Genomic DNA, 17258 nt, shown 5'->3' with positions numbered 1-17258 from the left:
GATGTAGCTGGGATGAAATCCTTCAGCCCTTTCACTGACATCTGCAAGAAAAGTAAACGTCATTACCTGAAACTTCTTTCTGAAGATAAAAGTATAATCTAGTTTTAAGATTACAGGGGTTTAGATAGCTGCGGGCATGTGGAGCCATTTCACTGAGTTTGCCACTTAATGTCAGCCAGAGCTTAATAGCAGCCAAGTCATTAGTTAGTGCTAGTTATTAAGAAGAGTAAGCGAAGTCAGCAGCTGTATCACAGACCCAATGACGTAATTAACACCTTAGTTTGGAGGTGATTCTTTCCTCATCAGAGAGAGAAAATTAGGCAATAGGGAAGTTCCCTGCATAGATGGATTTATTCCTAAGGCTATGAACCAGTGCTGGGCACAAATGCCAAATTTGCTGAAAGTTGAAAGGAAAAGAGGATGAGTAGAATCCAAAACACTAATTAGGAGAATAAGCGTTTTATGGCTGGCTGAGTTTTTAATAGTTGTTGGAGGGTAAGCCAAGACTAACAATCTGAGATAGACTCTAGTTAAGTGGTGGTGAATGATTCTGACATTTCTCAACATCTCACCCAGGATACTCAGAGGTTAGCTGAAGTTTAAGAAACCACTTCCCAATACAGGAGTCACTTCAAGGAAGCAAAGAGAACACAGGCTCTTTTCAAGCTCAGGGATATGCAAAAATTGTCAACATTTCAATTTTTTTCAGTGAACTCTTCCATATCAGCCTCACAAATTATACAAAACACTCTAAAGTAGGCCAACCAACTGTATAAAAATATTATATTGATGTAGAGTATTAACTGGGAATAATTTTTTATTTTTTTTTAAACAGAGAAAGATTGAAGTACATTTTCATACTAAGGTTTTGAATATAAATTCATCTTGTCAGATCTTTTTACAAGAAAACACCTGTAATATCACTCCTGTATTGACTCAAATAACTAATGTCAACCATCCACAAAAAAGGAAACTCAGTCTTTCCTTGAACAGTTCAAAAAGACAGGGAATCTAGAGCTTCCCTATGTACAGTGTTTGTCTTATGGTTTAAAATTTTTATTTTACTCCTTATTTCTCTGTGTTTAACTAGCAGTTTGTTCCTTTTATCTCTCTTCTTAGCAAAAGCACCTTTTTGTACCTGCTGTGCTTTTCCCCCACAAAATTATTTCGACATGGTAACTGAATTTGTTGTCAGTCATCTTTACATGCTACTTATCACCTTTATTTCTCTCCAGTCCTCAAAAATCGTTTTAGGGCCTCTTTTTTCTACTGTCTCTAAACTTGCCATAAACCTAAAGAAACAATAAAGGCACCAGAACTAAACAGAGTTCTTTGGTATTAATCTCAGTAGTACTGAATTCCAGAGAGAATCCAGCTCCACCCAAGGCAGAATTCCCCACGTTCCATTTTACAACAAAAATATGCAGCTATGCAAAGATGACTTTATTGTGGTTGAGTGCAGCCAAGCCTCCAAATTCAACAAAATTGCAAGTATGTGACCACAACAAAAGAGAGGATGGGGAAGAGAGAACAAGCTTGGTATTAGCAGTTTAGATGTTTGCCATTGATTTTTTTTTTCTCTGGAGCTATTAGGAGAACATATAATGTGTTTAGCTGCCTTTTAGTGAAATATCAGCAGCTGGAAACACAGGGAGTGAACCGCCATCTTGCAGCCAGTTGGCACTTGACAGTTCACCAGTGGTCCGTGGAGTGAAATTTTGGAACCCCTGCTGTGTACAATGGCTGTTATACATGACCTCTACAATCATATGAGGTCTTTTCAGCAGAGAAGAGGCTATCTGATGCAATTCAACATCACAACTATAGTAAGGTGAATGAGGAAAGTTTATAAATGCTGCTGCCTTATCCAAAGAGATCAGAGGTTTCAAGTCCTGTCAAATTTTGCAGTTGCCAGGGTAACAGGTTTGCATTTCTAATTGCCCCGAGAGCCTGGGAGATTGTACAATACGCAATCATCTTCCGCTATCTCCCTAAACCACCTAGTTCTGGATACACGCAACTGGTTTCATCTGTGAAGTCAGTGGCACTTCCTGCCAAATATGGTAAGAATTTTCATGTCAAATGTCCCTGAGTAAAGTTAAGAACAAATGTTCAATTAAATTCTGCATTAAGTCGTTCTCTTTTGATATCAGCCCTGCACAAATGAATTTGCCTTTCTGTTTATTAAAAAAATGCCAGAAGTTTTAGCATGCATCCCCGGGGGGGGCCTCAAACATTATGGGCTTTGTCTACATATTATGTTAATTGAATCTATCTCATCTTTATTAAATATACCACATACATCCAAGGATAGGTACAGTTAGCAATTTTAAATTTACTTTTTTAAAAAAGAAAAAAAGAGAACAACATAAAGGAGGAAAGACTGCTGTGAAACTGCCACTAATGAAACGAAGGTGAAACTACTAGAATGGGAAGATATCATGAAAATATATCTACCTACTTCTTTGAAGGCAGTTACCTTCCTCTTTTTCCTCAAGAAAATTAGAGCAACTTGCTATCAATGAGGTTGTTACATCTGAACAAGCTTGACAAAATCATGAGCAGAGATAAGCTTCTCCCTTTTCACATATGAAGTTCTTTTCTCTCTCTCTCTTCTTTATTTTTTTATTATTTTTTCCTCAAAAAGAAATTCAGAAAATCTAAAACATTTCCAGAGAACTGAACTCTGGAAAGGGAATGTGTTGCCTTGTAGGTTCAATGCCACCCAGATCAGCCTGTACCTAAGCATGAAAGAGATCTGGCTGAACAGTCAGTCGACAGCTGTCACTCGCCAGGACACCAAAGCCTTAGGTGACCACATCATCATCGATGGTAAAATAGCATAATGAAAAGATAAAGAAAAGACTTACCATAAAAACAGGAATGTTACAGACTACTCCTACATATCACTGAATTTCTGCAAACGTAGCGCATTCTTGAGGTCTTTAACAGATATTCTCCATAGATATTTTCTCTCTTTGAACCTCTTATATTTATCTGCCTGTAAACAGGTAGCTGAGTGTTACAAAGATCATCATAAACGAAGGGTCATATTCTGAAAAAAATTCACCTCTTGACCGTTTTGTGTTTTGTTTCTGTTAGCCATTCCCTTTTTATTATTTGTACTTTTTAAAGCTAACAGAGCAATGGGCACTTCAGCTTGTTGGTATAAACTAAATTTCATCTTCAAGCTGAAAAGTAAGGGGTACAAAACATGAATCACCTTTAGCCATTTTGGGAGGAAAAGTAACAACAGGTGATTGATCATCCAGTCAAAATAGCTTGAAACTGGAGTGCCAGATGCCTATAACAGCTCACTCATAGACTTCCTGCAAATCAAAACTTACCAGCAAAGAATAATAGCTAATAGTTTGAGTATTTAAAGTATCTGACCAGACTAAAGTCTGCCTCCGGATCTGCCACCTGTAATTAACTTATGTATTCAATATTATTCTAGTTTCATTATTAAATAGTTCCTTTTTTCTTAAAAATATCTCAAACAATTCATGCATGGAGGGAGGGGAAGTAAAATTGTTTAATACATTATTCATTAGAAATTACTCTAACAGATTTATATTCAGCCTAGTAGTATCTTTGCTTCAGGCAGGGATAACCTTCACCAAGTCTTTCCAAATTAGGTGTGATATAATACCTTCTCTGATATTGTCGATACAGTCCTGTACAGTACATGCAAATGAAAATGGTGCAGTGCTACACAAGGTACTGTATAAAAATCCAACATAAGGAAACAAGGCTAGAGCACTTATCTTCCAGGAACAGAGACTAATCTTTGGGGGAATTAGCTCAGGCCATTGCTGTCAGGGTGCTTTGCTGCTGAGTTACATCAGTAACAATAATTCATTTTTTAATGGCTGGAGAGCTACACTGTAATTCCGCACTAAAGTCTGTCCTAAAATTTATTAAGGAAGTTTCAGTGTGCTGGAGCTATATATCTAGATAAGATCTAATCTTCATTAACTCCCAGGAGGTATAGCTGCAGGAGAGCATCAATGCCAAACCCTCAAAACACTGGGTAGACTCACTACACGTGTTCACTTACCTTGCCCAGGGTCCTGACCCTGCCACATATGTTGGTGTCTAACTTCAGACAATTGAGGAGAGACCTCAGATGGTCAGCGGACATACTCAGGCCTTTCAGGGACAAGCTCTATCCCACTCCTGTCAGAAGACAGCTCATGGTTACAAATGAGCATTAAAAAACAAACAAACAAACCCTCTCTTTATTGAGGTGCTCAGAAAAGCCTCATAAACCCTAACTACTTCTAGGTGAGGTTGTGCAAGCTTATTAAAAAAAGATGGTACATGTTTGCAGTAGCAGGAGACATTAAAGGAGGACTCAGGAAGGCCCTTCTAGTTGTTATAGTCAAAAACTTGCTATGGGCAAAAAGGAAAACCACCTCATACAGGGATGCAAGAATTTATTGCTACTCCAACTAAAATCAAGCAAAAGACATTACTAGCCCAGTTAAAATGTCGCCTGCATGACAACACGTGTTGTTCCATTAAAGGAGAAAGGAGAAAGAATTAATAATGCAATTTAAACTATTATATATAGAGCATGCTACCTAATATCTGTCCCTGTCATTTGAGGTTTCTCCCCCCTCAGGGGTCACCACCCATGGTTTCCTGGTGTTGCTAGCCATCCATGCCTCAGGGAAGAATTTGGGGTTGAGGTGTGGTGTTAGCACCTCACACTCTTGCCAGGAGATCAGTGCTGATGGTACTGCTTTGGGGTTGGTTTATGGTAATTTTGATTTTGTTGCCTGTCAACATTTTTCTCTCCTGATGATCAGCAATCTCATGTTATACTACAATTTTTTGCTCACTGGAGGCTCTTTGCTGGGCTTTTACCATGTGCGTATCACTCAACATTACCAGATATGAAGTAGGTAGGCATTAGGTCACAAAATTCAATGAAACGAGTCCAAATAACTGCAAGGATGAAGGTTAGTGAATAAGACCCATCATTAAGCAATAACCATGTAACCTTTTGTTTTTGCTACTAGACTTTAGCTACCCAACTGCTCTGCAGCTAAGGCAAGCAAGAGGAGTCAAGAAAATTCCTTGGGCTAAAATGAAGCAATGTGGTATATGATCTGTCACTACCAATGGTAACACTGTATATAATAGGCTACAGGCATATACAGCACGGTGCTACCAGCCTCTTTGGTTCATTTTGTCTGTCTAGATCTCAGACTACAAGGCCTAGCATCACCCTCCCTGGCAGTCCTGTACGTGGATTTGGCCTCAGCAACAGGTCTGCAAAAGACTGAAAGTCAGGGGCGTCTATCACTACAGTCTCTGACTAACAAAACCAAACTGCAGATTGCAAACAGCCTAACCTACCTAATTTTACGTACAGTCTCTTATTGTAGGCATGCTAATGACAAAACAGTCTTTCCAATTTTAATAACGCCGTTTTGACATTCTTACCTGACTCAGATAGAGGAAGCCTGAGGATAACTTTATCACGAAGTAGCAGATGGCACTTAATGATGGGGATCAGTCTCTGGGTTCAGGGTGAATAAAATGTGGTATTTCCTAGCAGTGATTAATGAGGTAAAATGCATCTAATTTGGAGATGTTGCAAAAAAGAGTGGCTAAAATTCTAGCCTGACAGAGGGTAAGCGCCACTGCAAGCAGTCTGGTCTCTGCCTCCAAAATTCTGTAAGGCCTTAAAAAAGGACCAACCATTGCATCTGGAGGGACCAAGACAACTATTTACTTATTTTTATATTTGGCCACATAACTTGCTATGTATGCTATCATCCCCTGCAGTTACATATTTTACACGTTGATGCATGCAGTAGTCTGTTTTGACTTATTGAAGGACGTGCAATTACAGGCGGAAATGGTATTTTCAGTATTTACCTACCAGCACTTAAACACTTAAGCCACAGAATCTCACACCTTGCTCAACATGTTACCACTGTTTTCCAGTGAGTGTGGATAATCAACGGAGAGCTGTTATTAGAAGCTTTTCTATGCCTCTGTTCCCTTTCAGAAAAGTATCTGAGAGGCATTCAGCCCAGCTTAACTTCAGACAACTAAAAAGTAAGAACTGAATCTAAGCTAATTATCTAGCCTTCCTTTGCAGTCAGTGTGAGTCACTTCATCTAATTTATTTTAGGATAGGACAAACTGCCCTTTGGAGTGGCCAATTTCTTACTGTTGACTATATTAGACTAACTGCCCAGCTTATTGATGGCTATAGCAAAAATATTTCCAGAAGAAATACATCCTACCACTGCAAAACATTAGATCATTACTCTCTGCATCCATTACCACCTGCTGTAACATGGGAAATCTCTTTAGCGTTGTCTAGCTACTTTGTGGAGAGACTTCAATGTACCATCTAACCTCTTGTGTTAATGTTGGCAACCAAATGCTATACCCTTAATGATACTGGTTGGAATATTATCTACATAGCTGGGTGTCGTGGTTTAACCCCAGCCAGCAACTAAGCACCACGCAGCTGCTCACCCCTGCCCCCTCCGAGTGGGATGGGGAGGAGGACTGGAAAAAAAAAAGTAAGACTCGTGGGTTGAGATAAGAACAGTTTAATAAGTAAAATAAAATATAATACTAACTAATAACCATAAAAATATAATAATAATTGTAACGAAAAGGAATATAACAAAAAAAAGAGAGAAATAAAATCCAAGAAAAGACAAGTGATGCACAATGCAATTGCTCACCACCTGCTTGCTGGCAGAGCATGGGAAACTGAAAAATCCTTAACTTAAGATAAGCGCTACTTAGCAACAACTAAAACATCAGTGTGTTATCAACATTATTCTCACACTAAATCCAAAACACAGCACTGTACCAGCTACTAAGAAGAAAATTAACTCTATCCCAGCCGAAACCAAGACACTGGGAATCACAAGCGAACCAGACCCCAGTTCTGCTGCTGTAAATAACGGCTGCCCTGCCACTCAGCCAGTGGGAAGACAGAAGGTCAGGAAAACCTAAGCGTTATCACAGCCTAAGTAGACACAATTACATACCAAGTACCAAAATAATCATAGCTAAGCTACAATTCAAGGGATGAACCAAACCAACATCAATGCTGTAAAATTAGATTGAAAAACATATGAAATATTTGTAGCTCTTGAACTCCTTGAATATCTTGAGAGGCCTCATGCCAGTTACCTCACCTAATCTCATCTGTCCAATAATATGCTTGTCATCATACCTCCTCACCTCCTTGTCATCATACCTCCTCAAGTTTGTCTCCTTCATTTAAAAAAAAAAAAAAACCAACCAAAAAAATCACTAAATTTTACTGCCGTTTTGTCAAAGAGTAGCCCAATGTCTTGTGTTTGGGCAAGATTATCAGACAGATAATGCTTTTCAAAAGACTGATTTTTCAGGATAGTGCTCTGGGGTAAAGGAAGGCTCCTCTGGTGTCTCCCAAACGCAGCAAAGAGTTACCTCATGCTTCTGCAGGGCTGAGCCCAGAGTTCATCACAGCCCACTGAATAACCTTGTTGTGCCCTGCACTAACAGCAATTTAGATAATCCACACCAGTAGCTCACACATGGAAAACTGTGCCACCCTGCATATTTCTTTTTATTATATCACTGTGCACAATTTTGATGGGAAAACATTCTCTTTCCATTATTAAGCATTTATGCATATTTACAGATGTATGTTTTTTAAAAGATAACAGCTATGGTATGTGTTTACTTTCTAGAAAACTTCAAGACAAAATTCTCTGTTCCTGTCTCTCTGGCTTTGAAACTGGAGATGCCCAGCCAAAAAACCATCTGCTTCAAAGCCTTGCTTGGTGTCTCAGTACCAGTGCCTGCAGCTGGTGACGGTATGTAGCTAACATGCCCCAATTGCTTCAGAACTTGCAATTATTTTGCTGTCTGAGGGTTCCAAAGCTGGAGAACTGATGTCTTCATTTTATTCATCTGTTGTTGTGAGAAGGATACTGCTTTTGCTCCTCTTAATGTAAGATGATGCAACTGTTAAGTACATTCTAAAACCTAGCAATATTTCTTTGAATCCTCTTGCAGAAGCAGTATTTTCAGTATGTTTATTCCAATTTCTTTATAGGGTACTTGTTATGCATGACTGATTAATAGGCCCCAAGCTATACTCAACCTGCTACCCACAGTAAATTGTTCTTTCTGTTGTCTGTGTCATTTTCTTTAAAAATATCAAGCTGTTTTATAATTAAAGAGTCCCTTGAAGGTCTTGTTTCAATAAACAAGCATTTCTTCCACTGTGTGAAGTTCTTGTGCTAATAAACAATTTAACAGCATATATTATTTTTCTTGTCCCCAGAACTAACCTTTTACGGAAGGCCCACTAAGGCAAAACTTGAAATGTGATGCTGACTATATGTACAGATTCAAAACTTCAGCATGTGTTGTGTAGCTCAGTACTAGATCTGTTCTTAATCTGCATATTGTGTGAGTTATAGAAGATTAATTGCTCACAGTAGTGTTTAGACGCTTTCATGTGTCACCCAGAAGATGGCTGAAGAGTTACTTATCTCCAGCAGCTTTATCCTTAATTACCTTTCTCTCTGATAATTCCAAATTTGGAATTCAATGCACAGTGAAAATCTCCTGTATTAATTAGAGATTGCAACTTTGTTATACAATGTGTTTTCTATGATAAACGGCTTTTCCTTGAATACTGAATGTTTTGTGAAAATGGCAACATCTTTGATAGTTTTGCAATGCTGCCAGAAACTTTTTCCAGATTTTTAACATTGCAGAATATAGTACAGTGACACTGGGGCATATGCACGAGTATATGTGTATTTTTTCAGTCACCGATGACATTGATTATGATTTCATTTTTCTGGGAAAAAATGGGTAATTAAGGTGGTTTCTTTCATTTTTAATGCAATTTAATAGAAGTGCTTAAAGTGATAAGAGATAACAAAAATTTGTGAAAAATTAGGAAATCAGATCAATTTCAGATCCTACAACAGCGTCTTGAAACAGTTTTTTAATCACTTTTAATGAACTACACTTTGGCAGCAAGTTTAAATTTTTAAATATTTGATCATAACAGTTGTTTGATTTGGGTGTGTTTGAATACCAGGATATCTTTTTTTTTTTTCAGATGCTACTTTCAGTACAATTTTAGACAGATTCTTTAGCTGATATAGGATGTCACAGTTATTCTGAAACGTTGGAGGTATAGCAATTTGTTAGATATGAATTTGCCCCAAAGACATCAGTTTTTTCACATTTAAGAGCTTTCTCTAAGAAAAATATATCAGATATTACAATCCTTACATCAGTATTTTTTCAAATTATTTTGGATACTTACCTGTCTTCACCTATAAATGCCACACACTTCCTATTTTCTACTAGGAACTATACTCTTTGTTGATGCAATTGTCTGTTATAAAATTCTGCACTTAATATAATAGAAGAAAGTGAAAATGTAGCAAGTAACGTACAAATCTGTGGCCTACTTCAATAAAAATATACATATGACAAATTGTCGAGTTCCATGTGTATGCTTTCCAGATGCATCAAAGAGATAACATAGAACTATGTTTATATTTCTCAGTGTTAAAAAATATCCTTCAAAGACCACTCATGAACTCTCCATCACCAGCAAAATTATTTTGTTCATTTCATCCTCCTCTGCCTTCAGAACTCTGATTTTTACAGTGACATGTTGCCTTTTCATTTGTCCAGCATCCTTCAGTTTGGTATAGTTAGATAGATGGGTGGTTTTTTTAACCTGTTGATTCCACTTTAGAGTTGCCTTTTGGCAATCCCTGTGGAGCATCCTCATTCTTCATATCGAGATTCACTACTTTAGAAAATCCTGCCATCCCTGGCTTAAGTTCCTAATAAAGTAAAAATGTTCTCACAAACAGCCTGAAGGCTTTCTGCAATGTCTTTGAGATGAGAATTAAGAGGGTGATGAGAATTAACTTGCCCAAAGCCCCATGATAATGTTGCCTAGTGACACAGGTACCGTGCAGAGTGTAACCATGTAAAAGGGCAGACCGTGTCTTGATGCTGGTAAATCCTCCCCCTGCTCCAGATTTTGGTTACCTTATTTTATTCTCCCCTCATTCCAAAGACATTACACAGATATGCCGATAAATTTGCACCTAATTTCCTTAAAAGCTTATCCACTCAGTTCTCTGGCCTTTTTTATTATAGCTTCTTTTTGTTGATAATAGAGCAGCCTTTTCATAAATTCCCTGGTCTATAACGAGCATCTGAAAGCATATGCAATATTATAATATGGTCATCTCTGATCATCTGGTATATGTTTTAGCAGCTGTTGAACACATCCAATAGGATAACGGGTTTTTGTTTTTTCCCTCCCAGGCGTTACATAATTCCCTCCTCTCTGTACCTTCAATGACACCCAGTTTTCACTGTATTTCTGTGTAATGTGCAACTTTCATCTTTTTTTTTTTTGTAAACCAGATCACATTAGAATTTGTATCCATTTTCTGTCTCCACCCAGAAGACACTATAGCACTTCCCCCCAAGGGTACGGGTTGCTCCAGCTATACGAAAATCTTTGGCACTACCCCATTATTCAATAACCAGACCTCATTCCTTCAGGTATTTTTGTCTCTACGGCCCTAATCTCATAATTCATATCTGTGCCCATAGTGTGACATTCTGTCATCAATCCTTTATCTTCTCCTTTTTGATTTGCAGGTTGGTTCCCTGCCTTGTTTTTCACCAGGGGGATTTAGCAGAATTAGACATGTGCAAAGAAGGGCACCTAGTACAGAGGCATGGATCTGCTTCTGTACTGACAACGGTTAAGTAAGGTAAGGCTCTTCAGTTTAGTAATAAAGGATTCGTGACAGGAGTACGCAGAAATGCAGATGGTTCAGGAAAGTTGAATGGAAAACAATTGCTCTTTCTGGGACACCAAGAAGCAGAAGGAACCCAAGCAAACACGCTGCTCCGGCCACAAACTTTGCCCTTCCCTGGACAAGGGGCCCCCACCACTGGGGAAAGGCCACTCACTGCATGGCTGTGCCGGCAGAGCACAGGTTGGACTAGACATCGTTCTCCTCTGATTCAGCCCAGCAGCACTTCCAGCTTCTGCCTTTTGTCTGGCCGGGTGACACGCTTCCACCTTTGCGTTTTTGACTTTACAGCCCTGCTCTACCTAGAAAGGAACAGCCCTTCTTGCAACCTCTAGCACAAATCCCAGTGGGAGGCTGCTGTTTGAGGCTTCATTTCTGTGACTTGTGACCTGCATTCAACTCTGCCTGGTGCCCTACTCCATCCATCAGATAACTTATTCCTAAACACATAGACTTTTGGCATGACATCTTTCCTTCCTGTGCTCATCTCAGATTAGCAACCTTTCCTAAAAGCTCACCATAACCACTCCTGATCTTTCAGTGGGGTTCATCCCTGCCAACTACAAAAGGGCATGTTATTAGTATAATAAAAATATCTCTGCAAATAAGCCAGAAGCATCATGCAAATGCAAGAGCAGAGTTCAGGCAATGTGGGTCTCCAAAGCTTTTTGAATATCTCTTGTTAGAAGATGTATGATGCATATTTCAAAAGTAAATCTGGGAGGATGCTCTTAGATGGTCCTCTACACTGCTTACAGTAAAACCATATGTGATGTCATTAAGTAGAAGAACAGAAACACTTGGCATAACTAAATTAACCCCTTCTGCATTCAAACAAAAATCAATAGGAGACCACAGATGAGAGAATAAGTGGATAATTTATATACATTACTCTCCTCTTCCAAATCCTTTTGAAGGTTACCTCTTTTTTTTTTTAATAGGGATTTTTGAAGATATACAGCATATTCCCTCTAAACCATAGCAAACAAGTGGCCTTCAACTCATAAATGCAGTGTACTGTAAGTGGAAAAAAAGGAGAATATCAAAGGTCTTAGAATTCTTAACAACTATTAAAAAAAAAAAAAGCTGCGTTTTAGAAGAATGAGTCTGTCTACTGCACCTACATGAAACAGGCTGGAAAACAGAAAGCAGCTATTTACTTCACTTGTCTAGAAAATGGGTCATTAAACAAAAAAAGAAAAATCAAAACAAAATCCATCCAAATCAGCAGTTTAGTGTTCTTAGTGTAAGAACAAAGCAGAATTTCAGTGGTGAATTCACTAGAATGTATTTGGGTTACAAATATACCAGTTGCAGAATAATTTTCTTCTTCTGAAGCAGAGAGCCAAATCACTTATCACAGAGTGTTATATTACATAAGAGATGAGGACTTAAAAACCTGGCTTTTTCTGGTCTCTGGTCTGATGCCGAGTACATCGGCAGCCATCTTCCAACCAGAATATTAGAGGAGATTTGTAACAACATACTGCCAAAGAAGGGTTGTACCAGCTGTCCAGTGCTAATCCATAATGAATTTTTCTTTCAGCAACTAAACTACAATTCAGGAACACTGGGATCTCATGTGCAGTCACTGCCATGAGCTACAGCCAGCATCCCAAGTAAAATCTATTTCTGCATAGGTTGGAGGCTTAGCACTATCATAAGCAACTATCAATTTTGGTGAGTGTGTGTATATATACATATTTATTTATAAATTACACATATACACGGGCATATGCAACATACCTTGATGTCCTGGCAGAAGGAAATCCCAATGTTAGTATTTTTTAGCAGCTTCATGCAATAAAACTTCCTTTTTCTGTTTAAGACAAAAAAAGGGGAGAGACAGTAAGACTGTAAGCTAAAAATGACCTAAAAACATATCAGTGATTTAAATCAAGTGATCCAATTCTTATTACTTTCTGACACTTCAGGTCTTTTTTCTTTCTCACCCCTCCCTTTTATTTTTCACCTTTGTTCTCAGTTTCTTTGTTCTCTTTTAATTATAATCCTGCTAAGCCTGGACATCTCTGTCTATTCCGCTCCAGTCATTCCTTGAATACTAACTAGGAAAAGAGAGCAAGCAGTTTCTTCTGTATGCTCCCAAATGCTAATATAAGAGAAGTGCTGAATCAAATGCCAGTCATGCCACAGCAGTAACTCTAAGCCAAAATGGGATGATTAACTCAGTTCCCATAAGCAGGCTTGTTTTCAAAGAAGAGGGGAGGCCCCAGAAGAATAAGAAGGGCAAATATCATACCTGACTTCACAAAGAGGTGAAAAAGAAGATACAGACAACTAGACATGAGCTAGTTTAACTTCAGTGCCCAGAAAAATACTAGAACAAGTTATTAGAGAATTAAATTGTCAGTGCCTGGGGAATAAATAAGTGAAAAGAAATGGCTGACATTTTTCAAGAATCTATCATGTCAAACTTCTCTGGTTTCCATCTCTGGCAAGGTAACTTGCCTAATGGATAGAGCAGTCGTAAGGCTTCTGATCAATAATTCCTACACAGCAGCATAGATTATTGAAGCTGTTGTTGAAGGGTTTATGCTGCAGATACAGCTTGATGTACACCTGGACATGCCACTGTCTGGCATCCAGGCGCTGCCTTCACCAGGCTAATCTTCACCAGGTGCCCGCAAGCAGAGCTCCTCAGGGAAGAGTGTTTTAGGGGAACCCACAGAGCACCGAACCTTCTGGTGAGCCGTGGACAGCCCATGTGCATTTTCCCATCCAGCATTCAGGTACTGTAAGGAGGGAGGCCATTAGCTGAATAAACCTGCTCCAAGAGCAGTCATATGTTAAGTGGGCCATAGAGGGATTGCTCGGAATAAACTGTAAAAACGATGCAAAGTTAGACAGGTAACTAATAAGCACTTTGGAAAAAAGGGTTATCAGTGAGCTAATAAAATAGAGAAATACTCCAAAGTTTATCAAATTTGTTAAAAAGACAAATGCAAATTGCTTCATTTTGGAAGGAAAATTCAAACACACAAATACAACATGAGGAGAAGTTGAGTAGGCAGGAGAAATTCAGAAAGGATGACAGAGGGGGCCACAAACAGAACAAATTCCTACTGTGCTGTAATTTTCACTTCTCAGGTCAATGCTCTGACAGGATCTGGAACTATGCTCTTTTCCTACATACCCCTAGTCCTCCAGCCCAGGATCACAACTTTTACTTATGGATCATTTACTGATGAAAACTTAATTGCTGGCTGCCAGGATGCAATCATAGATGAACAGTAATTTTGAGAATCTGGAGTTTTGGACTTTCTTTCCTGCAGAAACAATAATGGGGAATTTGGCATCTCAGCCCTCAGTTGCTCCTATTTAATGAAACACTTCTCCTGTAATCCCAGGAAAAAGGGTTTTCCCTTCTGCGATAATTGGAACATCTATTACAGAGGCTTTGGGGGAATTGATTCAAAATTAATAAACAGATTGATTAGTTTGCTTAGTAAGGTTATACCATGTTGAATGTTATGCCATAAGTACCACCTCAGTACTCTATCATAAGGTTTCCTACTGTTATTTTATAGTAGATTACAAACTGCTTGAGGCAGGGCCCAACTCATGATCTTATGTTGCTATGTCTGTCACTGTGGAACACTGTCCATGACTAACACATTAAGTTGCTACTACAATACAAACAATAAAATAACTATAATAATTTGTCTACCAAAATGCTCTCAGCCGTTAGAGAGAAGAGCTGATACAACACTGATGAAACTAAGAGAGTCATTTTTGTAAACACCTTGCTTCTATAACTCTTACAGATTAAGCTCTAGTACTGCCGTATTTAATTCCCAACACTGAAAGGAAAAACTAAAATCCCAAATATTGCTGTCATTGTAACAAAACTAATCACTCAATCTTATTAAAGTTCTTCAAACTATTCCCAAAGTTAAACTGAGTAGGGCTGTTGTGCTGAGAGAGGAATTTGACCCACAGCACAGTATGATGCCAGCATATTTATACATTCATTTCCAGAGTGTAGCAGGTTTTGTGATTTGTAAGCTTTTTATTCCCCATGAAGATGCAACTTAATGTGCCTCTGTAATGCTTTTCACTTAACTTATACTGAGATAGCTCAGAGTGTATCTAAAATGTTACATAATCATTTCTAAGTTCTTATTCTTTTCCCTCCTCTTGGCATTTAGCAAATGGTATTTTTGTTCATGTAAGTCACATTCTTCCCAACTACGGAGTCTTTTCACAAAAATCAAATTAATCCTATACAAAAATCAGATTCTTAGTATGAATATGTCTGATTTCATTGAATTTTTTTATCGCTTTATACTCATAGGGCAAGCCAGTGAAATATAACTGAAATGTCAAATGAAATGTATGGCAAAACGATTAGGAAGAAACTTTTAGCATTTGTTACAGATTAATATGTTAATTACAGCACGTATTGTGGAAAAAGATTAAGTATCACCAAAGTAAATTTATTTTTAACCAGCTTTATTCCTCACACTTCATAAATTAACCAGTGGAATACGTAATGGAGAAGAATTCAGACACTGAGATTGCTAGAAATTATGCAAAACTCCAAAGCAAACAAGGTTGCAATACAGATAATGTCTTTGCTTTAAAATAAGCACTTCATCAAAGAGAATTATGCTTCCTCTGAAATACCTATTTTCATAGACTACTTGCAGGTATCTCTAAAATACTTTGCCACAATGACAGTGCCAAAACTGGTCGATATTTTAAACTCTATTTTTGTCATGTAACAGATTAAGAAAGACTCAATGTTGATTCTAAGCATAACAATGCAAACGCCCATCTGACATTAAAAAATTGCTGAGAGAAATAGCTGCACTCGTAAAAATAACAAAAGACTACAATGCAATGCAACACTGAATCTTTAAACAGAACAGCGCATGCCATGAGATGTTGATGGCTACAAGGACTTCTCATTCATTCTTGAATTTGTATCTATATGCAAGCTGAAAAAACCTTCAAAAACAGAGTCTAAAACAATACCATAAGGAAGACTTCGGGAGTTTTGCCATGGGTTTCAGAAAAAGCAGGGGTTTGAGCTATTTTCAGAATGTTACATAGATTTAATGGCCACTAAAGTCAGCAGAAGTTTTTCCTTTAATTTCAGTGGATTTGGAGATAGGCCCATGAAGAACATGGGATAGGAACCATTTGCAGCCCAAAGTCTGATCCTATTCAAAAGCACAGCTTTTGCATCTCTCTGTAGAGCTTGTCTACTGCATCATCAAAACACAATCCTCATGCTGACATGCTCCTTGGGATAAACCAGTAGAGGTATGGGAAATACAACCACTGTGTAATTTATAGAGCAACTAATGTAATTTACTTTAAAAATAATGTTGTATGGTGTTTGGTTAATTCATGTTCTGGGCAACTTTCCAAATATTTTGACATACTGAGTGTGACAAATAATTTCCTCCTGGTATAAAGTATTATTTTTATAACAAGAAAAAGAAAGTGATATGCTAAATTACAGGTCCACCTGTCAAGAATAATCCTATGTCGATTGACGTGTATAAGCATTCAGGTTAACAAAATAACAGCAAATTCCAAACTCATTAATCCCATGATCGGTAATTACTCTAGTAGAGAATGATGCCCCTATCATTTTGAGGGTTTAGAAGACTATTTGTAACCTTTTTGTGGAAAGCTCCTCATTAGATTCCCTGTAAAAGATTAATTCTACTTTATCTTGGAGACAAATCTGTAATCAAAACTTACAGGTTTGATATCTGGAGGCATACCAAGATGATGAGACCAGACAGGAATATCATTTTACTACTATTTGGGGATCTGTTCCCTAGCAAAACACCAGAGCAATCAAAATCAGTAATCTGAGTTCTAAAATGCTACTAGGCCATCCCTCTCTCTCAGTAAGGCCTTCCATATGTGAAGGGGATATTATTGACGCTAATTTTGTTAATTCTGTTTACTGTTTGTTAGATCTCTGGGCTGAATCAGGATCCCTTTGCTCTCTGTGCTGTTTTAGCACATACAACAACACATCACAAATTTTAACAAAACAGAAGAATTTTTTCCTATTTTACAGAACAAGGAGAACAGAAAGCCCAAGAGAAATTCTGCCTCACCTTGGCTGCTCCTGTGAAAGATGCAGAAAGAGATAGACATTGGTGATAAGTTAATGTTATTGTAATCGCAATTCAAGAGGTGCAATTACAATTCATTAAAGCATTGTTAGACCATCATGAAGGAGAGATGACATCTGGTGTACTATTCATTAAATTAACAGGAAAGAGTCTCAAAAACTTCAAAAAACTTTGTTTCAGGCTCACAGAAGTCCTGCCGATGGCACTGTATTTGGTACATCTTCTCCCTATTGCTTTGCTTCTCTTCAAATAGCCCGTTTGTAACACGCTACTCTCACAAATGATC

General features: G+C 38.0%; 1 long non-coding RNA gene across 1 annotated transcript in view; it reads right to left on the bottom strand.

The window, feature by feature from the left end:
- Positions 1–2908: 2908 nt before the first annotated feature.
- LOC127021203 (uncharacterized) overlaps positions 2909–17258 on the bottom strand; it is a 67589-nt gene continuing 53239 nt past the window's right edge. Inside the window, exons 2-4 of the long non-coding RNA XR_007767174.1 lie at positions 12597–12669; positions 4061–4179; positions 2909–3001 (exon numbers count right to left, since the gene is read on the bottom strand). This is a non-coding gene — a long non-coding RNA (uncharacterized LOC127021203). The remainder of the gene's footprint in view (positions 3002–4060; positions 4180–12596; positions 12670–17258) is intronic.

The sequence above is a fragment of the Gymnogyps californianus genome, chromosome 12 (genome assembly GCF_018139145.2).
Source record: "Gymnogyps californianus isolate 813 chromosome 12, ASM1813914v2, whole genome shotgun sequence".
In the NCBI taxonomy this organism is placed as follows: domain Eukaryota; kingdom Metazoa; phylum Chordata; class Aves; order Accipitriformes; family Cathartidae; genus Gymnogyps; species Gymnogyps californianus.
Note: the sequence above shows the minus strand (reverse complement) of the source record. Positions and strands in the feature narration are given on the sequence as shown.